Here is a 19,297-nt window from a genome sequence, read left to right on the forward strand (position 1 = left end):
ACTCACACACTTATGCTAAGGTGTTAACCAAACTGATATTTACTGGTCAATACTAATTTTAACCAACCGAATTAGTCATAGCTAGTTGTGGCCGGCTAGTTTTAACTAAGCCATGTTGGCAAGACAAATTTTTACCGGTCGATATCGGTTTTAACTGAGCCGCTAAAATATATTACTGAGCCATTCAACTTATTCCGTTTTTTTTTCTCTTGCCACCACTTAATTACTGGCTTAGAATGTTCTGTGGCACAATGATTGTTTTAAGTGATTAGTGGAAATAGAGTCACATTTTATTTATAGTATTTATTCGAATGTACTGTAGGTATATAATACAGGAAATAATGAGGACTTAGTCATGTTCAATTGCTGTAATAGATCTGCTTGCGTTTCTGCCCAAGCATGAGTTTACCCTCATAAACTGCGTTCGACGGTTGTTGGTCAAGTACTTCTAGTCTTTGTCCTTATGTTGAACAACTTCAAACGTTGATATGTTATTTCCACCAAGTTAGTTTTAAAATTATTTTTATTCCAAGAAAGGTTTATATGATAGCTTGCATTGTAAAGCAGATATCTGCTTGTACCAATACAACTCTCATATATGCCGTTTTACTATTGCAGTAACTTTGCCCTGCCCTAACCTATTTCCCGAGATCAGTTCATCCGAAAATAACTATAAATTATTTTCTTCGGTCATTACTTGTTTTTACTGAAACAATTAAAATTACAGAATTACTTATTACTACGTGACTTGGTTAAAAATAGTCTGGACTGGGCAAAACTACTTTGAACTACAGGAGTTAGTTAAATTTGATATTGTACAGTTCATATCAGTTTTATTTTTTACTGTATTTTAACAGTAATAGACAAACACACACACATACACAACGGTGGAGATGGCCTCTTCAATAACCAAGGTCCGGAAAATTAATCTCCTTCTCCAATTTGACCGTAAGAAAGAGCAATCACTCGCTGCACTACAAAGCTCAATGGAGTGCTTGGCGAAAGGAAGGAAGTGCGGACTTGGACAGAGGAGTCCCTTTCGAGCTGCAAGATTTGGATGCTCTCACTACCAAAGAGAAAGTTGCGGAGGCCTTAAAATATCTGCTGGATGAAGAGTCAGTGCCTATCACAGCAGTAAAATCCATCCATCAAGGCTATAGAGATATGCAAACGGCGGTCATTTCATTTCTGGTTATCCATGCTAGGAAGGTTATAACTCAAGGAAATGTGCGAGTAGGCCTGGTTGTTAGCCGTACTTTCACGTACTCCAGTGAGTTCCAAAGTGTTTCTGTTGCAGGGAGTTTGAACACATAGCTGGGAATTGTGTTGGAAAGGATGGACCTCCTTATGTTGAAACTTTGGTAAAGCAGATCACTAAGCTAGTGATTGTAACCTGTAACATAAATGCTGACCACACTACGGCAGTAGTAAGTGTCCAGCTTTCCGTTCAGTATTGAAAAGAATGACGCAAATTCAACAACATCGTAGATTTTAAATTAAAAGATTAAACTTTACGGGAACAGCACATAGACGTCGTTATTCTTTGAGAAGAATACAAAAATCTGTATGGCAGCTTGTGGATATCCGATGTCAGTGATAAAGCTGTTATTTGAGCCTGTGATTCCCGAGCTATTCAGGAAGGAAATACGGCATATCACTCCGGCTTTGTATGGGCGAAGATCAACGGCTTATACATCTTTAGCTTTTATGTCTTTCATGAAAGACACAAAGACTTTGCGAATTTATTGGATCGCATTGTCTTAGAGTCTAGTTGCCATAAGCCAGCTATCATAGCTGGTGGTTTCAATGCATGGGCAAGTAGGATAACAAATCGACGTGGTGAAGTTCTCCTGGAAGCTTTTGCGGAAATAAACGATATGATCCTTATAAACACCGGAACAAACCCGACGTTCACTAGAGCAGGAAGATCATCTATCATCGATTTGACGTTTGTCAGTGGACACCTGGAAGTTTTGTGGATTTTATACAAACAGTGATCAGCAGGCTATATCGATTACCCTCGATACGCCTACAAGAAAGAAGAGTTGTCGATGGATAACCAATAGCTAGAACACAAAAACTATTGAATGATTCTTCATTCACTTTAATCCTTGCATTAAAGTGAATGTGAATTGAAGGAGTCAGCCGGGGAAAAGGCCCATATACTTACCTCTTTAATATCTGTAGTTTGTGCTGATGCAGCTACGACCCTTTCAAAGCCTGGCAAACATCATTCCTTAGTGAATGGTTATTGATAATTGGTAAATGAGTTATTGCTGAATTGATACTATTGCTGATCTTCGCGAGACGTCTCGCTCTTCCAGAATTTTCTGTACTTCAAGAAGAGTTCAAAATAGTCCTTAAGAAACTATGAAAGGGCACGGTGCAGCTCCCCACAAGATCAAATATTGTAGACAACATTGTCAGAACACTATTCCCGGAACAGGTGAATACTATTGAATGTATAGACATACGTATACAACGGATTTTCCACATTTTCACGCAGGAAGAGAAAGAAGACATTGCCTCGGACCTACAACATGACAAGGTAAACGGGTTTGGATGGAATTCCAATGTGGCTTTGAAGATGGCTCTCAGGAAACGGCATGATCTTTTCATCGATCTCTTCAATTCTTGCATTCGAGAAGGCTCAATTCCGAAACCTTAAAGAAAGAGGGCCTCGTACTTATTCTAAAGAGTAAGGGAAGACTGGAAGACCCATCAACCTATCGTCCAATTTGTTTATTGGATACTGTGGGCATGGCATTTGAGAAAATCCTTTCCCTCAGGCTACAAGAGTTTACGGAGGGAGTCAATGGACGCTCAAGGGCTCAATACGGATTTCGTAAAGAGCGATCCACAATAGATGCTGTTGAATTGGTAGCTGAGATAGCCCGTACAGCTATTGCAGAAGCAAGGTGGAGGAGAGGTACTAAGTATTATGCTGCAATCATCACTCTAGATGTTAAGAATGCTTTTAACACTGCAAGATGGATCTGTATAATAGATGCCCTACGGACTACGGCGGTGCCAGTGTATCTTATGAGAGTTCTCACAGACTGCTTCAAAAATAGAGTTCTGTTTCATCATTCAGACATTGGCCAAATGAGATACGAGGTGACTGGTGGTGTCCCACAGAGCTCGGTAGTAGGACGTTGTAGGACGCAAGTACGACTTCAAATTGAGAATGCCGGAGGGAGCCACAGTTGTGGGATTCGCAGATGAGGTTGCAGTTGTAGTGGCAGAGAAATACTTGGAAGAAGATGAGGCTAAATCAATAACCAGGCTTTTGTTACGGTCCGAGGTCTTTTGTCTTTTGTTGGCCTACAACTTTCAGTTCATAAGACCGATTCTCCTAGTAACTTGTAGGAAGCAAACTGAGTCCTTCACTGTCACAGTAGGTAGGCAGGAAATTCTTTCCCAGTCTTGCTTAAAATACCTATGAGTCATGATCGATGCACAACTCTGCTTTAATGTTCACACGGAATATATCAGCACCAAATCTGTTAAAGTAGCAACCTTTACGCTTTATGACAAACGTTGGAGGTCCTAGTGAAGACTGAATGTCGCAGAAGACTTCTTACTACTGCTGTCTTCTCAATGATGTTATATGCAGCCCCAATTTGGAAAGAAGCTGTGGCTACCAAATCACATAGGCGACAGATGGTTTCCGTTTATTGTAGTTTCCCTAAGGACAGTAACTGTTTTTTGGACTGTTTCCTATAAGGTGGTGTGCGTGATAGCCAGAATGCCACCTATGGAACTCCTTGTTGAAGAAAGAAGCAGGCACTATGGACGACTATCTCATGTTTCCAGAGAAGAAGAATGTTTTCCCCCATGAAATAATATCTAGCTGCAGTCCTGTGGAGAGGAATGAACAGGTGAAGGGCGGTGGTTTTAGAGGATAAACAAAAACCAAAAAATCCCTCTGAAGTTTTGAAGATTTCCACCGACCCTGGTAAAAAAAAAACACATGTGATAGCCCGAATGCCGCCTGTTGAACTCCTTGTTGAAGAAAGAAGCAGGCACTATGGACGACGCTTACACTTTTGCAGAGAAAAAGAGCGAAAAATAACCATCGATCAGTGGCAACAGCGTTGGTAGGCTGCAGATTCTGGGAGGTGAACTGGCAGGTTAATACCCGATGTGGGCTTGTGGTATGGTCGCCGGCATGGGGAAGTGAATTTTTACATAACCCAACTGTTGACAGGGCATGGATGCTTTAGAGCATACCAATACTGATTCAAACTGGACAGCACAGCAGAACGCCCTTAATGCCTGACTATCGAGAACCATAAGCTGCGCTCAGACCAGCGTTGGAACGCAGTGAAGGGATTCACCCACCACAGCCGTTCTTAAGAGGTTGAGAGCGGAAGAGATGGCTAGGAGGCAATGAAAATGATGCGAAGAAAATAATAAGGCGGCACTCAGCCATTTCTCTCCATGAAGTAATGCCTAGTAAGAACCCCAGACACGGAAAAAAACACACACACACACACACAATGGGAAGAATGCGAGGCGGCACTCAGCCATTTCCCTCCATGAAGTAATGTCTAGCGGCGGTCCCGTGGAGAGGAATGAACAGGTGTAGGGCGGTGGTTTTAGTGGGTAAAAATCCCACACACTCTCTTTGAAGATTTCCACTAACCCTCGTAAAAAAACAAAAAAAAAAAAAACACACACACTTCTCAGATTTGTGAGTCAGGATTGAAATATCTCGAAAACATTTTTTTTCAAATCGCTAGTTAATTTTTGTTGAAATGTCGGCCAATATGTAATCTATTTTTAATGTTATTCTTATTTTTAGCTCTATTTCGATTTTTAATGGTCGAAATAAATAAAAGATAATTAAATTATTTATTTGTTTTCCACAAAATAATCTTCCGAATACTCGTTACTAAATCGATATGCTATTTTAGCAAAATTCACAAAACTTTATTTTGTGTATCCTACCATAAACAAATTTAAGTTGAATAAGGTAAATTGTCAAAATTAACTTGAGTTGAGTTTAGTGGAGATTCATTACAAGTGATTCTAACGATGAGAACATAACATCTGTTATTGCTTATTAAAGATGCAAGAATACTGTGTCCTCAAGATGGAGTGGTTATAATTCCTTCTTTCCTAATTTTCCTCTTTCTAAAATTCATGCCAAGTGTCCACGGATAGCTTTACAAAGTAATTTTGGTTGTTGAAAACATTTAAAATCCATATGTATTTAGCACTTTTACTTCCATGCAATGTGTACCATATTTGAGCCGATAAGATATGGACATTCAATAAAACTGTATTTGAAAATGTAAAAAAATTCAATGACTAGTTAAACGCTGCATCAGGCGCGGCTGATCTGACAGGCACAGGATTCGGTTTTTTTTATATTTCTTCCAAAAAAGGCGCCGAGTGTGACCCCTACCTCCCAGTAGTTTCCTAACTTCGTGGGGTGGCTCCAACCCGCCCAGTCAGTTCATCTCCTGCCGTGAAGAAAGGGCGTCACACGTGTTTTGATCTGAGAGGCTCACCACGCCCAATTACGTTACAAACCTAAGGTCAATATTTTTCACTTTAGATAGTAAATTCAAGCACTTCACTGTTTTTCGATACTTGTGTTTAAGTCATGTTCGTCAGGTACCATTACCGTTTATGAAAGGGGATCATGTGCCTGTCAGGCTCACCGCGCCTTTCTGGTGTGTCTTTCAGGTTCATCACCCCTCTTAATTTTTTTTTTATTCTTCAATCGTTATTTCAGTATTTTTTGATAGGGATATTCTATAGGGAGACCACAATATTCCGGCCTTTTTGATTTTAACGACCAAAAAGTGTTGCCAACCTACGTCACATGCAAGGATAATTGCGTACTCCTGGTTTCTTCTGTGCTCGCAACCAAAGCCATTAATAAAAGTACTAGAGAAAAAAAAACCTGAGGTCATAACGTATTATAATGCTCATAAAACTGGAGATGACACTGCTAACCAAATATGCGTACACATACAACGTGAAAAATACACATCGATGGCCAATGAATGTTCTCTACATTATGTTGAACTTGGGAGGGATCAATTCCTTGGTTATTCACCTCGGGAATCAATTGGAATGAATTCCAAGAATAGTTTTCCCCAAAGAATTGTCACATGAACTGTGTATCGGATAGGTTCAGCGAAGAAGCCAGCTGAAATCCGGCCTTCACACCTCCTTGAAAATGCGTCTAAAAATCCCTTCCGCCTGATGATCGTCCAAAATTAACCCCTCTCCACCTCCAAAAGCGGTCCAGATGTTATGATTGCATGTTGGAAATAGGAATACATCGGCTCACGAACTACTCCTGTGTGAAATGCAACCAAGGAATTTGCCCCTCATGCGAAACCACTCTAGGCAAGATGCTTTTCAGCCTGTTCTTGCGATCCTTCATCGGCTTTGATGGATGGTGAATCCTACTAATTTCTGTCTCCACACATTTGAACTTCGTGTCTGATCTCTTTTTGAATTTTTTTTCGAGGATAAAAGGTCCTATTTTGATTTATATTCATAACCAAGTTTTTTGTTTTCTATACCTAAATAAATAACAGGAAATGTTTTAAATTTATTTTATATTTTTTCCTAATTGTCTACATCCTGAAGATGATCGGTAATTTTTGGTTAAATTAAATACGGCAATTTAGGGACTTTACGAATTTTTATGTGTCGTGTGCCTGCAGGCTCACCGCGCCCTGATTTTTGAGAATCCTTGACCGCGCCCTACTAAGGGTTAAAAATATAGATTTGATTTATGCAGTAAAATTATTTTTAAAAAATGAAAAAGTAATTTTTTTTTCTAAATCGATAAATAATAATTTATCATACGAAAATAAAAATTATTTTAATTAAAATAAAATTAGTAACGTATAATCTTAAACAATTAAGGAATACTGATTGCCTGGATGCATAATTATTTAATTATAAGAATAAATCCGTTTACAACAGGTAATAGTTGTACAAAATATAAATTTTTAATTATTAGTAATATATTAACGAATAAACGATTCCTTGGTAGCATTTTCTCAGTATGTTTCCATTCACTTATATGCGATTGTGCATTTCTTTCTTATTTATTTTTTTAATAACTCGGCTTTTTTCTCTAAGTAGTTATGAAGAGCTATAAACCGGAAATAATTTTATTAAAAAATTGTTTAACTTACAGGATTATTTGTGATTAAAGCACTATACTTTAGCTCATGTTTATGTAATGACTGAATTATGCGAATAAACACTTTGCAGAGCTACCTAACTGTACCTCCTTCATAACTCTTTCCCTGTCAAATGAAAGTGTGTTCAACCTTACTGTCACAAATTTTCTTCAAACCTTGCACACATGTTGTATAGGTATAAAATTTTAGTGAGATTTGTTTACTCTTTTTTGAATTAGAGAACAGTTAAGTGGAAGGTTCCCAGATTTAGCTATAAATATGGAAAATGTGTCATTTTGCTGTATATTCCATGTAACACTAAGCTTGAGGTTTAGATTAGTTCACTTTTTTTTAATTTTCGAATCTGGCATGTTTGCACCGGGTCAATTGTATACTGTCCTTTATTCTGTTCTAAACAGGCCGGGTGCCTTTACAAATTTAAATATCGTGTATGGATGAACCGTTGGGATCCACGATACGATCTCGTGTATAAATGAGGAATGATGTCGCAGCCAATGCATCTCATCATCCTCTCTTCAGAACGTGCTCATTGCTCTCTCTGTTGTCAATTTCATATTAAAGATATATTTATTCAACTGTCAGTGTCCTTTATATAGTCCTATGAGGCACCTTAAGCTAATCTTGTCCTTCTTTGACTGATCTTTTCTCCTGATATTTCCAAGAATATCCTCAGGAATCGCTAAATTGGGTAAATTTACGCAGAAATTTCAAAACTTGTTGTTCTCTGTTGTTTAGTCCGTTTATGAGGATTTAAATAAAAGCTCTGTAACTCAAAAATGAGCAGACATATCTCAATAAAATTTCACATTATTACAAACCTATACTTATACATCTGTCCGAAATTTGAAGATAATCTGAGTTGTGCTAAGTTTCAAAAGTATGTAAAATTAACGTGGAATGACCCACACATAATTAGTGTACAGAAAATTATGTATATATGTCATACTTTACAATAAAACTTGGAATAATCCTTCCCCTTCTCCCTAAAAGATTTATAGACTGATTTAACAATAAAAATATTTCAATTGGGTTGCTATAGTTTTGAATTAATTATATCGGAATATTAAAAAAAAAAAATTAATTTCCCACATAGTAAACTTTTAACACTTATAAGAAAGGATTTATTCGTGTTGAGGCGCCTGTAGGTTAGCTTAGGTATTCAATTAACATGCTTCTACCATTTTTTTTTTTTTTTTAGAACTAATTCTAGGTGGGTGAAAGATGACAACCTTAAATCTATTTTTAACAAAAATATACGACTTATATTATATTGCAGCAAGATATACCAACATACTCAATGAAATAAATTTCAACCTTTTCCCTATTGACCGTCATTGAACGTGCATATATTTGACGTTGACCCCAGGATTGGCAGAAAACTGAATCCAAATCCATTTCTCTACTGAATGTTACGATTGTATGTAATTCAGTAGAAACTAATATCAACATCACTTATTTGTCAAGGATTCATCGACGGAAGTTTTGAGGATTCATTAACACACTCATCAAACGTTTCAATGCTCAAATATGCTTTGCAGTATAGATGCTTGGCTTTCAAACTTGGAATATTTGAAAAGCTGCAATTTATACTAAATGTTATGGAGTAAAACTATTTACAAATAATTAGTTTGATCTTGCTGTTAAGTGATTAAGACAAATCGAATTTGTGGAGAAGATGATCGGGTGGTGCGGTCAACAAATAAACCAAAAAAAAACTGATTATTTGTAACGACGTTTCGAGCTGAAATTTAGGTCGAAACGTCGGCATGAATAAATAGTTTTTTTTTTTTTTTTTTTGCTGAGCGCAACGCCGACCATTTCCTCATATCAATTTACGGCCAACTATAAACACCTCTTCAAAAATTGAATTGGGTCCAGAAACAGGAGACATTTTTCATATTAAATCTTAACATGCATTGAACTATCGCTGCCATTTTCAAATTCTATTACGGTTTTTTTACCTTCTAATATTAAAATTATTAATTATTAGTTCAAATTCAGAAAGAAAATATTTTGTTTATCTAAATATATTGATGAATTATAAAAAAATTTACGAGTAGTTCTCATTCTATAAATTTATACAATAGTTTCAAAATAAAAACTCTTGAAAACTAATAGATTTGCACTTGTCAGAGCGATTTCATTTGAGATGTACATGTGCGCCAAAGTTCTGCTACCAATGGTAAAAACCTAAATTAAAACCAACTCGGTTTTGGCTTGCTATGGCATGGACCAAATTCGGCTTGCCAAGGCTAAGATAAAAAGTATTCATTCACCGTAAACTTAGTTTGCTAATTAGTTCCTTATCAAAATTTGATTGATGTTCTCCTACATTGAAAGAAGCTGTCTGAAGCTTTGCAACGTAAAGAGGGATGGTGGATATTACCAATGCTTTCACTCTAACTCCCTATGTAACAAAAAATTGTGATGACTGGGTAAAGAAGATGAGGGTTCAGAATGACGAAAATCATCCGCTAAAAAGAGAGGTGGAGTTCTTTCAATAAATAAAAAGCTATTGTTCTTTTTCACTGGTTGATATATATATTGATATATTATTTTCTTCATAGAGAACTAAATATCTTCTCTTTTCGGCCACGAACATCAAATATATCAAATTTATAGTAAGTACTGGCCAATTGTGAAACTGATCAGTCCATTAAATGCATCTTAAAACGAAATAAATCAGCTGTCCGAAGATTGATAACTTGGACTTTCCGATTCCATTTTGATTAAAAATATGTCTTTATCTCTAATGATATGGAACCAAATAGGTGGAATTTAACTTGTTAGGTGGAGCTAAAGCTAATAACTACCACTCTGTTGTAAAAACCAGACGGAAACCCTGTAATTCATAGCAGTATTTTTGGTCGTCTGAGAACATGTCGCATAAGCTTCCGTACCTATCTCTTCCAAAAGGTCTTAAGTAAGAAATCAATTCAATTCCGTCCATACATAAGGAATGATATTAAAATGAATATGAGGAGCATTTTTAATACGAGTACACTACATTTGAGCCAGAATGCCTATCATCATTCTCTTTCCTATATTTAAGTTAGAGGCCAGTGAATATTTCATACCTGACAAGTGCAAATGGTAAAATGTCAATTTATATTTTGTTAGCCGGTTTAAGGTCTGTGTCTTTTGTGATTCACTGATACAGAAGCAATAAAATTTATGTATGCTATAAATTATCGACTTTATAAAAAGTGATCAATGTGAAATTTTTTGATGAACAATCATTTCATTTTCATTGGTGTTTTATAGATATCGAATTTCCCCCTTGAAAGCTGCGATGGTGGTGGACTGAAGAGTGCCATATCAAGAATAAGTACTGAATACCGTCTCCAATTTGCTTGGCCACGAGGCAAGAGGGGAAAAGAAGAGGAGAGCAGTGGTCCACCAAGAAAATCTCTGAGTATGGGTGCGATTAGACCAGCTGCTAGTTCGAACCCGACCCAACCACCCGCACCTGTTCACAAAAAGCGGATCCTACAAGCTGATAAACTAGGCGGTACTTAACTTCAATACCGCTTCATATCTTCAATACAAATACTTTCATTCATCACAACAACATATATTCATATTTTCTGTCACATTCATTCTCTAATTGAATATTTTTCAAAACTTGTTAACTAAAATTTGATATTACTCTTTCCTTTAGTTTATCACATATCTTGAAAAATTCATGCCATAAGTGAGTTGGAATTGCACTTTTGTTTTATCTGTAGCATGAAAGGAACGGTAGCAAGAGAAGAATAATAATTGAAAAAGTAATAATAGTGAGATGGGAGGCATAATGGATAAACCAGGCAGTAGAATTTAAAAATCATAAAAAGAGTCATGATTTAATATGACCGTTTTCATAACAGCCACATTTGTTCATTCTCTATTACGCACATTTAAATATTTAAATAGTCTCCACAATAATGAAATATGGAATAGACAGCTTCCAATTCCAATCATTTCATTCAAAATGAAGAGAAAGTAATGAGAAAAATTGACATTTCCCTTTATGTGAAAACTGTTCCTTTCTAAGCTACTTTTTTTTTTACTATTAAATACTTGTTAAATTTAATAGATATATAATAAAACAAAAAGTTTAAATTCTATATGACTGATGCTTTGCAACGATAACAGTGTGAATACAGAGGTATTTGTTCATAAAACACTTTTTTAAAAATCGAATCCTAAATATACTCTTGATCAAAATTATCGCACCGATTCTTTATTCTTGTGTAAATTTTATTTTATTAATACTGGGGGTATTATGTTTTCAGATAAGTATATAGGTTTAATGAAACTTGACAAGCAAGTATCGAATAACTTAAAAAAAAAAAAAAAAAGAAAATTTGTTGGTGAAATTTCTCTTGCAAAATGATTTATTTATAATTTCATTTCATTTCTTGGAATTCAGGTTGAAAAAATCAATAAATATAACTATAATTAACACAACGATTTACCTAAATTAAGCTTTAAGCGAATGATTATATTTTTGATTAGAATAGACACATGACTAGCATAAAGCAAGCCAATATATTGTTCTTGTCACGCCTTATACCGAACCTTGGTCGCAAAGAGAGTTACAGAAGGCTTCTTGCTAATGTTATCCCCTCAAGTCTGTCGTATGGAGCTACAATTTGGAAAGAAGCAATGCTCACGTAATGATACAGGAGAAAAATGGTGTCGGAGTATCGTAGGGTTTCATTAAAGGGTGGTAAGTGCTTTGCGTACAGTTTCCTATGAATCGGTGTGCGTGATAGCCAGGATGCATCCTGTTCAACTTCTTATTGACAAGAGAAATGGGTATTATATACGAAGTTCTCGCGTTTCAAGATAAGAACAGCGTAAAGTAACTCTCATTAAATGGCAATAGCCTTGGGAGTCTGCACATAGCGGAAAGCTCACATCCATAGTGAGGTGGAATCTTATCTTACTCAACAGTTGACTGGTCACGGGTTTGTTAGTCTACCAGCACCGCATAAAAAAATAAATAAAACGAAAATTAAAGATAAAAATAAATTCATAAATGGCATTGTATTATGTATAAAATGTCACCAATTTCTTCAAACACCTGGAATTTCTATAAGCAGTTGTATGCATTACTGATTGATGAGCTCTTTACTAAAATATACTTAGATAATGTTTTGACAACGATATTAGGTGAAGCTATAACTAAACATGTTTTAGCAAAAAAACATACGGACAATATAATAAATATGACAATGAAAAATAATCAGGGATAGATATTAAACCTTCTCAACAGCCATCGTAAAAGAATTAGATCCACAGAGAAAAAAAAAACGCAGACATAATTCAAAAGATCTTTAGACATAGTTGTTAATTATGAAGAAAGTAAAATAATTGCAGAATGGACCCAAAATACAAATGACAGCAATGGATTATTAAATTACTCTTCTCATTACCCAACAACTGAATTCCACAATCAATTTTACCTACTCAATTGTCAAATGAACAGATTAAAAAAAAAACTAACGAAAATGTAGATATAACGAGGGAGGAAAGGTAAATATTGTAAACCCTCAATTCGGTGAAAATGTTTTTTTACAATGATCTGAAAGATGTCATTCTCCAGGTTCTTCGTTTCTTCGTTTTATAATCAAAACTATAGTCAATACTATTGGTTCATGAACACAAGTAAACAAACAACAAATCACAAGCACTAATACTTTTTGTTCAATAACGGGGACGATTAAGAAATACAGGAGTTAAAATGTATAAGTGATCCACATTGTGCCAAGTAATAACTCTAATAGTACTACTTTCTATTTTATTATGAACCAGGACACAATGTTTCTAACCACCATCGATAATATATAAAAGACAATTCTTATCCAAAAAATCGACTAATCGACAGAATCTACTACAACAAAAGGATAAATCTTCCTGAAAAAAAACAATAAAACCCCTAGCAAATAGGCTACTAATTATGACAATAGTAATACCTTACCAAAACAGAAAATGGTTTTCTAATCTTTTCCAACAGAACATCAAAATGAACATGATAGCCATCTCAATAATTTATATTACATTCATACAGAAAATAACAATGTAAATTTTTTTTAATGTATGAGTGTATGAACCTTACGGTGAAAAAAAAAAGGTTTAAAGAGTGTCTAAACTAGATTTCAGAAATTACATTGCCAAATATAATATAATAATATAACGACTTGACTGTGAAAATTTTGATATTACATTTTAAAAAAATATCAGACAGGAATCAAACTGCCTATTGGAAATAGTTAAAATATAAAAAATAAAAACTCAACAGCTTTGGCGCGACATAAAGCTGATGAGTTTTTATTTTTATTACTATCATTTTATTAACAAGAAACCACTAAAAGTTTTATTTTGGTAAATCAACGTGTCCAAATTTATTAATTTTTCAACCTAATTCATAAAAGGTTCCTTTCTCAAAGCATACAATTTTTTTTAATGCATAAATAAATTTCACCAAAAAATGTATGGAACTTTCCGAAAGCTATAGTGCTAAGAAAAAATACAATATTTGGAGAGGTATATTGGCAATATTTGAAATAGGCGATATTTTGTAATATTGTAAAGGTGGAAAATAAAAAACTATGTGCTTAAAAGGCTTGAAACTGGCTAAGATTAGATCAACCAGAAGAGCATTGTCTATTATTTAAACAATTACTTTTCAAGCCTTCGGAGTGGTTAACCTCAATTTCCAACATAGTACATAAAAAAGCTGCCAAATAAACGAGGGTTTTGATATCAAATTTCATTGAACGAGATAGAAAAGATATATTCGATGACTTTTATGTGTTTTTATTAAAATTTATTAAGTTGGAAATAATAATTACTAAAAGGTGGTCAAAAACAATTTTACGGATCTTTTACGAGTTGAAAACCAGCGATCCTAATGATATTTAGTTCCATTACTATAAAAATGCATTTCAAAATTCTTTTCCAATTGAGATATTATTATTTGTGATTGACTTTTTATTCAGGATGTAGAAATGTAGCTTAGTCAAGCAATATTTAATAATGCTAATCAGTCTAACTATACACTCAATATTCTTAAGTTTATATTTGATAATTGGCACAAAGGGGGCTGGTTTAGCTGACTGGTAGTCATGAGCCCAGTTGCCATTACTATTTTTATATACCAAATATATATTGGTCCTTTCGCACCATCCAGCACTGGGCATTATTGAACAGAACTTCAAGTTAGTGAATTTTGAAAAGGCTACAATTGTAATTATTATATAATTATATAATATTGACATAGAATAATATGGTCATTTAAACTTATTTTTTAACAAAACAGGAACAGCTGAATTAGAACCACTTGTTTCAAACCAGGAAAGTGAATATGCAGGGGAGGAAAAAATTATACAAGAATCGTTTAGCAAAGGAGAGAAGTTGCAAAGGTAAAAAAAAACACAGAACAAGAATGGTACCTCTTTTTTATTTATTAGTTTTTATAAGCTATTTATTTTAGTATTATTATCTTTTATATTATATGAGTGTTTATACCTTATTTAGACAATATGTTTGTATTACTTTTATGAGTAGTTTACAATTATGAAAAAAAAATATATAAAACTAGATTCTTTTTAAATGAAAATATGATTTGATTACTCAATGAATATTAAATATTACAAGTTGACCACTCCGAGAACATTTGCATTTGATATCTAACCTTATTTTCTGTAATGTATTCCAGTTAGGTTCAAGTTTTAAAAAACGTTTAACATTAGGGTTTCAAAGCGCCCTGTTCTTGTTCCGTAGGAACAAACAACAAGTGGAGAGTATTAAATTATAATAATGACAAAAGAAATCCCTATTTTGGGCTCAAAGATTTTTAAAAATATTCACGGGATATATTTGAGCCACCAACTTATGAATTAGTTGAATTATTAAAGTCCTAGTAAGAATTTAAGGATCGATATTGAAATTGGTGTGCTCTCGATGAAATTCCTTTTCTTTAATAGCTCATCCATGCTCCTCTGGTGCTGAGAGCCGGAGAAGGGGTGGATTATATGTACCATTGTTCATTATTAATCCAATTATTTAAGCATTCTTGGGGTAAGGTTTACTTCTCTTAATGTGCCGGCGGTCGTAGATAGAGATGTATGAGGAAATAAAGATTAGGAATCTCTGTTTTATTTATCTTCTCTCGGTTACCATCTCAATTCTAGAATCAACACTTAAAAACGAGGTTGAGGTTGTAGTAGAACAGATGTAGCTTTTTGGCTTTAACTGATCCCCAGACGGGGTAGACGGGGTTCTAATTTTTTGTTCGTCTCTGGTATTTTTTTGACATACTACAAGTCGAGAAACATTTAAGCTTATGAATTGTTTTTTGTGATCATCATCTTGATTTTATTTTAAATATTGTAACAGAAATCTTAATGTATAGTATCAATTTACACATTTCCCGCTGAAAATGATGATGTTGATGTAACAAAATTACTAAATGGCGATTAAAGAACTGAAAAACCTAATTTTGGCTCATTTTTCATTCAGAGCTCGATATTAAGTTTTTACCAACTAGAGATGGAATTCAATAGGGGTTTTTATTTATATTTCAAATGTAAGGATGGCATGCCCTCAGCTTGCTCCCGTTAACAAACTATCAGAATAAGTGAATTATTTATTTTTAATTTGCTGCCCAATAGAAAATTGTTCTTGCACTTCAAATTACTAAACCTCACTACGTTCTAAAAGCCTCACAAACCTTTCTTTTGTTTGTAGCGCTTCATCTTTTTGAAATTGAAATTCTTATTTACTAAGCCTAGATAGCTCTTTTTTGTAAGTTACAAGGACTGTTAAATCAAATATCATGTTCTACTTACGTATTGAAACAAGGTGCTAAACTAGTTTGTGTTTTTTGCCAAAATTTCTTGAATCTGATAGATCCTTCTGAGTTTGGGCACTGTTTTCTTTTAACTTGGAGTAATAGTTTACAATCTGTATCTGTTTAAAACCGTGCATTTAGATAATTCACGTTTAGATTTGTCACTATGCGACTGTGAGTTGAAATAAAACTGGAACCGTAGATTTATCTTTTCAATTTTTTTAAATCAGATTTATATATTTGAAATGCTTGTGTCATTCCATTTTTTTTTTCAATCATAATAATGCACAACAAATGGTAAACTTTATATTACATCTCAAAGACAGATATTAGAACTTTATTATGGAAGGTCTTCTATAATTTTCTCCTATTAATAATTATAGAAGGCTTTCTTTTAGCAATGAATTTAATCGAAAAGAAGAATTTCGTGATGAACATGGAAGATTTCTTATAAAAATAATTCATTCTTCTGTTAAACCCATTAGAAGGTCTGGTATGGCTTAAAGGTCTGATGCTGTATGTCAAGCCAGAAAAAGTAATATCAGTCATCGAAAATGTATGTAAGAAAATATAAAGTTAGATGTTCCGTATTTGAAATGTAAGCAAATTTGTCTTTTTTTTTTTTTATATATATATGTATTAATCTCAAACTTATTTCTAACATCAACTTAATCGATATGTACTAGTTATAATAGAGGCCATGTTGGCATAGATGGTAATGAGCAAGATGACAAGTTGGCTAAATTTGTTTGTGCAGAGAACCAGCCTGTTCTACCACTTTTCTACAGAACAGTGAAATCACTAATTTAAGTACTTATAAGTAAATATATCATAGAAAATACATATTATTATATCTTTCAATCTATGGCTTAATTCTTTTAGAGCAGTGTATATTCTCCATGAATCTGCTGTAAGATAACAAAAATCATTCCAATTTATATAAATATCATAGTAAGCAGTGATAACAAGGAAATTGAAAGATGGTTAAGAAATGATTAGATGGTGGTGATTAGGTGGCAATGATTAGAAAGGTGGTTTGGCTGGAAAAACCTGACATCCCTTTGGCCTTATGAATGTTTCCTGACTAAGAATAATTTACAAAAACTGCTCATAGAACTACTAAACTATTCCTCTAGCCTTTGCTGTCGATATAAATAATAAAACCAAGACTTGGAAAGAAAAAATAAATATAAAAAACTCAAGGGGTACAGTCAGAAAATATTCAGGTTTACCCTATTCTAATCATAGAGGGGAGAGGGGGGGGGGGGTCAGGCTCTCATTTCGTGGGAACGCCACAGAAATAACCCCTGTTCAGCTGTAGTCAGAAGGCAGTAAAAGTTGGTGCTTTAACTCTCTCGTCTACAAACAGCTCTCATATCCCTTATTCAAACAACTCCCAAATCTCTTCATCCTAGATATTATCATCTCCCTTCACTGCCTATAAGTAAGCTGCTTGAAACCTCCATAGTTTTCCTCCATTTCGGTTATGAATGTGCGATATGCAGTGTCCTTTTAATGGGATTCAAGGGTGGGTAAAACTGCATTTGGAAGATTTTTATTCAGCATCTTCAGGCTCTCGACTATTTTTCATCTTCAGGCCAAGTTAAGGTGATTCTTTCCTCCATCCATAGACTGTTATATTTCTTGTATATAAATTGTTATATTCCTTGTATATAAATTGTTATATTCCTTGTTTCATTCCTATAAAAATCGCTATTACTCATGTTATATCTACCATCTCTTCAAGTTTCCAATCCATTTACACACAAATATCCTTTCTTTCTGACCTTTACTTCTAAATCCTCGTTACTTCTACATCTGATGTTTCTTGTCTACTCCGCCACCAAAAATATATTTCCCTCTTAAATGGTTACATTATTTGGCATACAACTCAAAATATGAGTTAATGCTCTCTGATTCACTGTTGTTGCTATTAACGTTTGGGCTTTAGCATCATTTAGTACAAATACCTCATAGTCTTTACTTTGTTGGTCTCTAGGAGGCTCAAAATCTTTAGAAATAATCTCAAACAACCCGTTGACTTTTAAGAAGATGTTTGACCTTGAGTTTTCACATTTGGAAGTTCTCAGATCCAATTAGTGGCTCAAACAGATTTATTTCATTGAAATTGTTGAGATCCATTTTAAGATGTTACTGTTGTACTGCAAACGAACTTTAACTGTTTTTACTTCACGAAGTATTTGAACTCGAACAAATACTACTGAACAAATTTTAATTCGCAAACTGTCTGGGCCCATAACCTATTGAACGGGTGTGGTAGACACACAAATAAATGTTTTTACTGTTTTATTTGTTACGGTAGTACAACATAAAACGTTCTTACTGTAGTGAGCACAAATAAGTGAACATAAAAAAGGCTTGGCAACTACAACCTGAATGCTAAACAAAAGATTACTGGCCGTTACAAATGGCTTGTGATCAACAATCGATATATTCACAGTTTGCCACAGAGCAACTTGTATACAATAAAAATGAATTTGTATATCACACTTCAACACTTAAAGGGAAACTATTTTAAATGGGCAAAAGTAAAAAGAACACTGGGTTTTTCACAGAAAGTGTTGAAGTATCATATAAAAGTTCATTTCTATTGTATACAAGTTGATCTGTGGCAAACTGTGAGAGGTCGATGAAAAAAACTGGCCATTTCCAGAGACATCTTCAGACCCACATTTGGAATGACGTCTAATCCTGGTGCCCTACCGTGTTGAAGGTTTGAGACGATGTCCTCTATCTCTTCCTGCATGATTTGTGAAAAATCCGTTGTATATATATTGTCTATTGCTTCGATAGTATTTGCCTGTTCAGGGAATAGTGTGCTGACACTGCATTCGATCTCGAGGGGAGCTGCTTCATGATGTTTGCCAGGCTTTGAACGGATCAAAGCTGCATCACAAGTCCCAGATATAAAAGAGATCAGTATACGCGTCTTTTCCTCGGCTGACCCTTTCAATTCACATTCATCCTATAGCATTAAAGTGAATGACGCACCATCAAAAGTTTTCGCGTTCCAGCCATTGGTTCTCTATCGACAACTGTACTTTCTTGTAGGCAAATCCAGTGCAATCAATATGGCCTGGCGATCACTGTTTGTATAAAATCCACAAACCTTCCAAGTTGCGATCCGTTGCAGGCGACCACTCAAAAACGTCAAATCGATGATAGATGATCTTACTGCTCTAGTGAACGTCGGGTTTGTTCCAGTGTTCATAAGGATCATATCAATAATTTGTGGAAAAGAGAGACTATATAT

At 34.6% G+C, this 19,297-nt stretch overlaps 1 long non-coding RNA gene across 1 annotated transcript in view; it reads left to right on the forward strand.

Moving 5' to 3' along the window:
* LOC106691340 (uncharacterized) overlaps nt 1–14,593 on the forward strand; it is a 22,248-nt gene extending 7,655 nt beyond the window's left edge. The window contains exons 2-3 of the long non-coding RNA XR_010845106.1: nt 10,446–10,692; nt 14,491–14,593. This is a non-coding gene — a long non-coding RNA (uncharacterized lncRNA). The remainder of the gene's footprint in view (nt 1–10,445; nt 10,693–14,490) is intronic.
* The last annotated feature ends 4,704 nt before the right edge of the window (nt 14,594–19,297 follow it).

The sequence above is a fragment of the Halyomorpha halys genome, unplaced genomic scaffold (genome assembly GCF_000696795.3).
Source record: "Halyomorpha halys isolate HHAL.00 unplaced genomic scaffold, Hhal_1.1 Scaffold2264.1, whole genome shotgun sequence".
Classification (NCBI taxonomy): domain Eukaryota; kingdom Metazoa; phylum Arthropoda; class Insecta; order Hemiptera; family Pentatomidae; genus Halyomorpha; species Halyomorpha halys.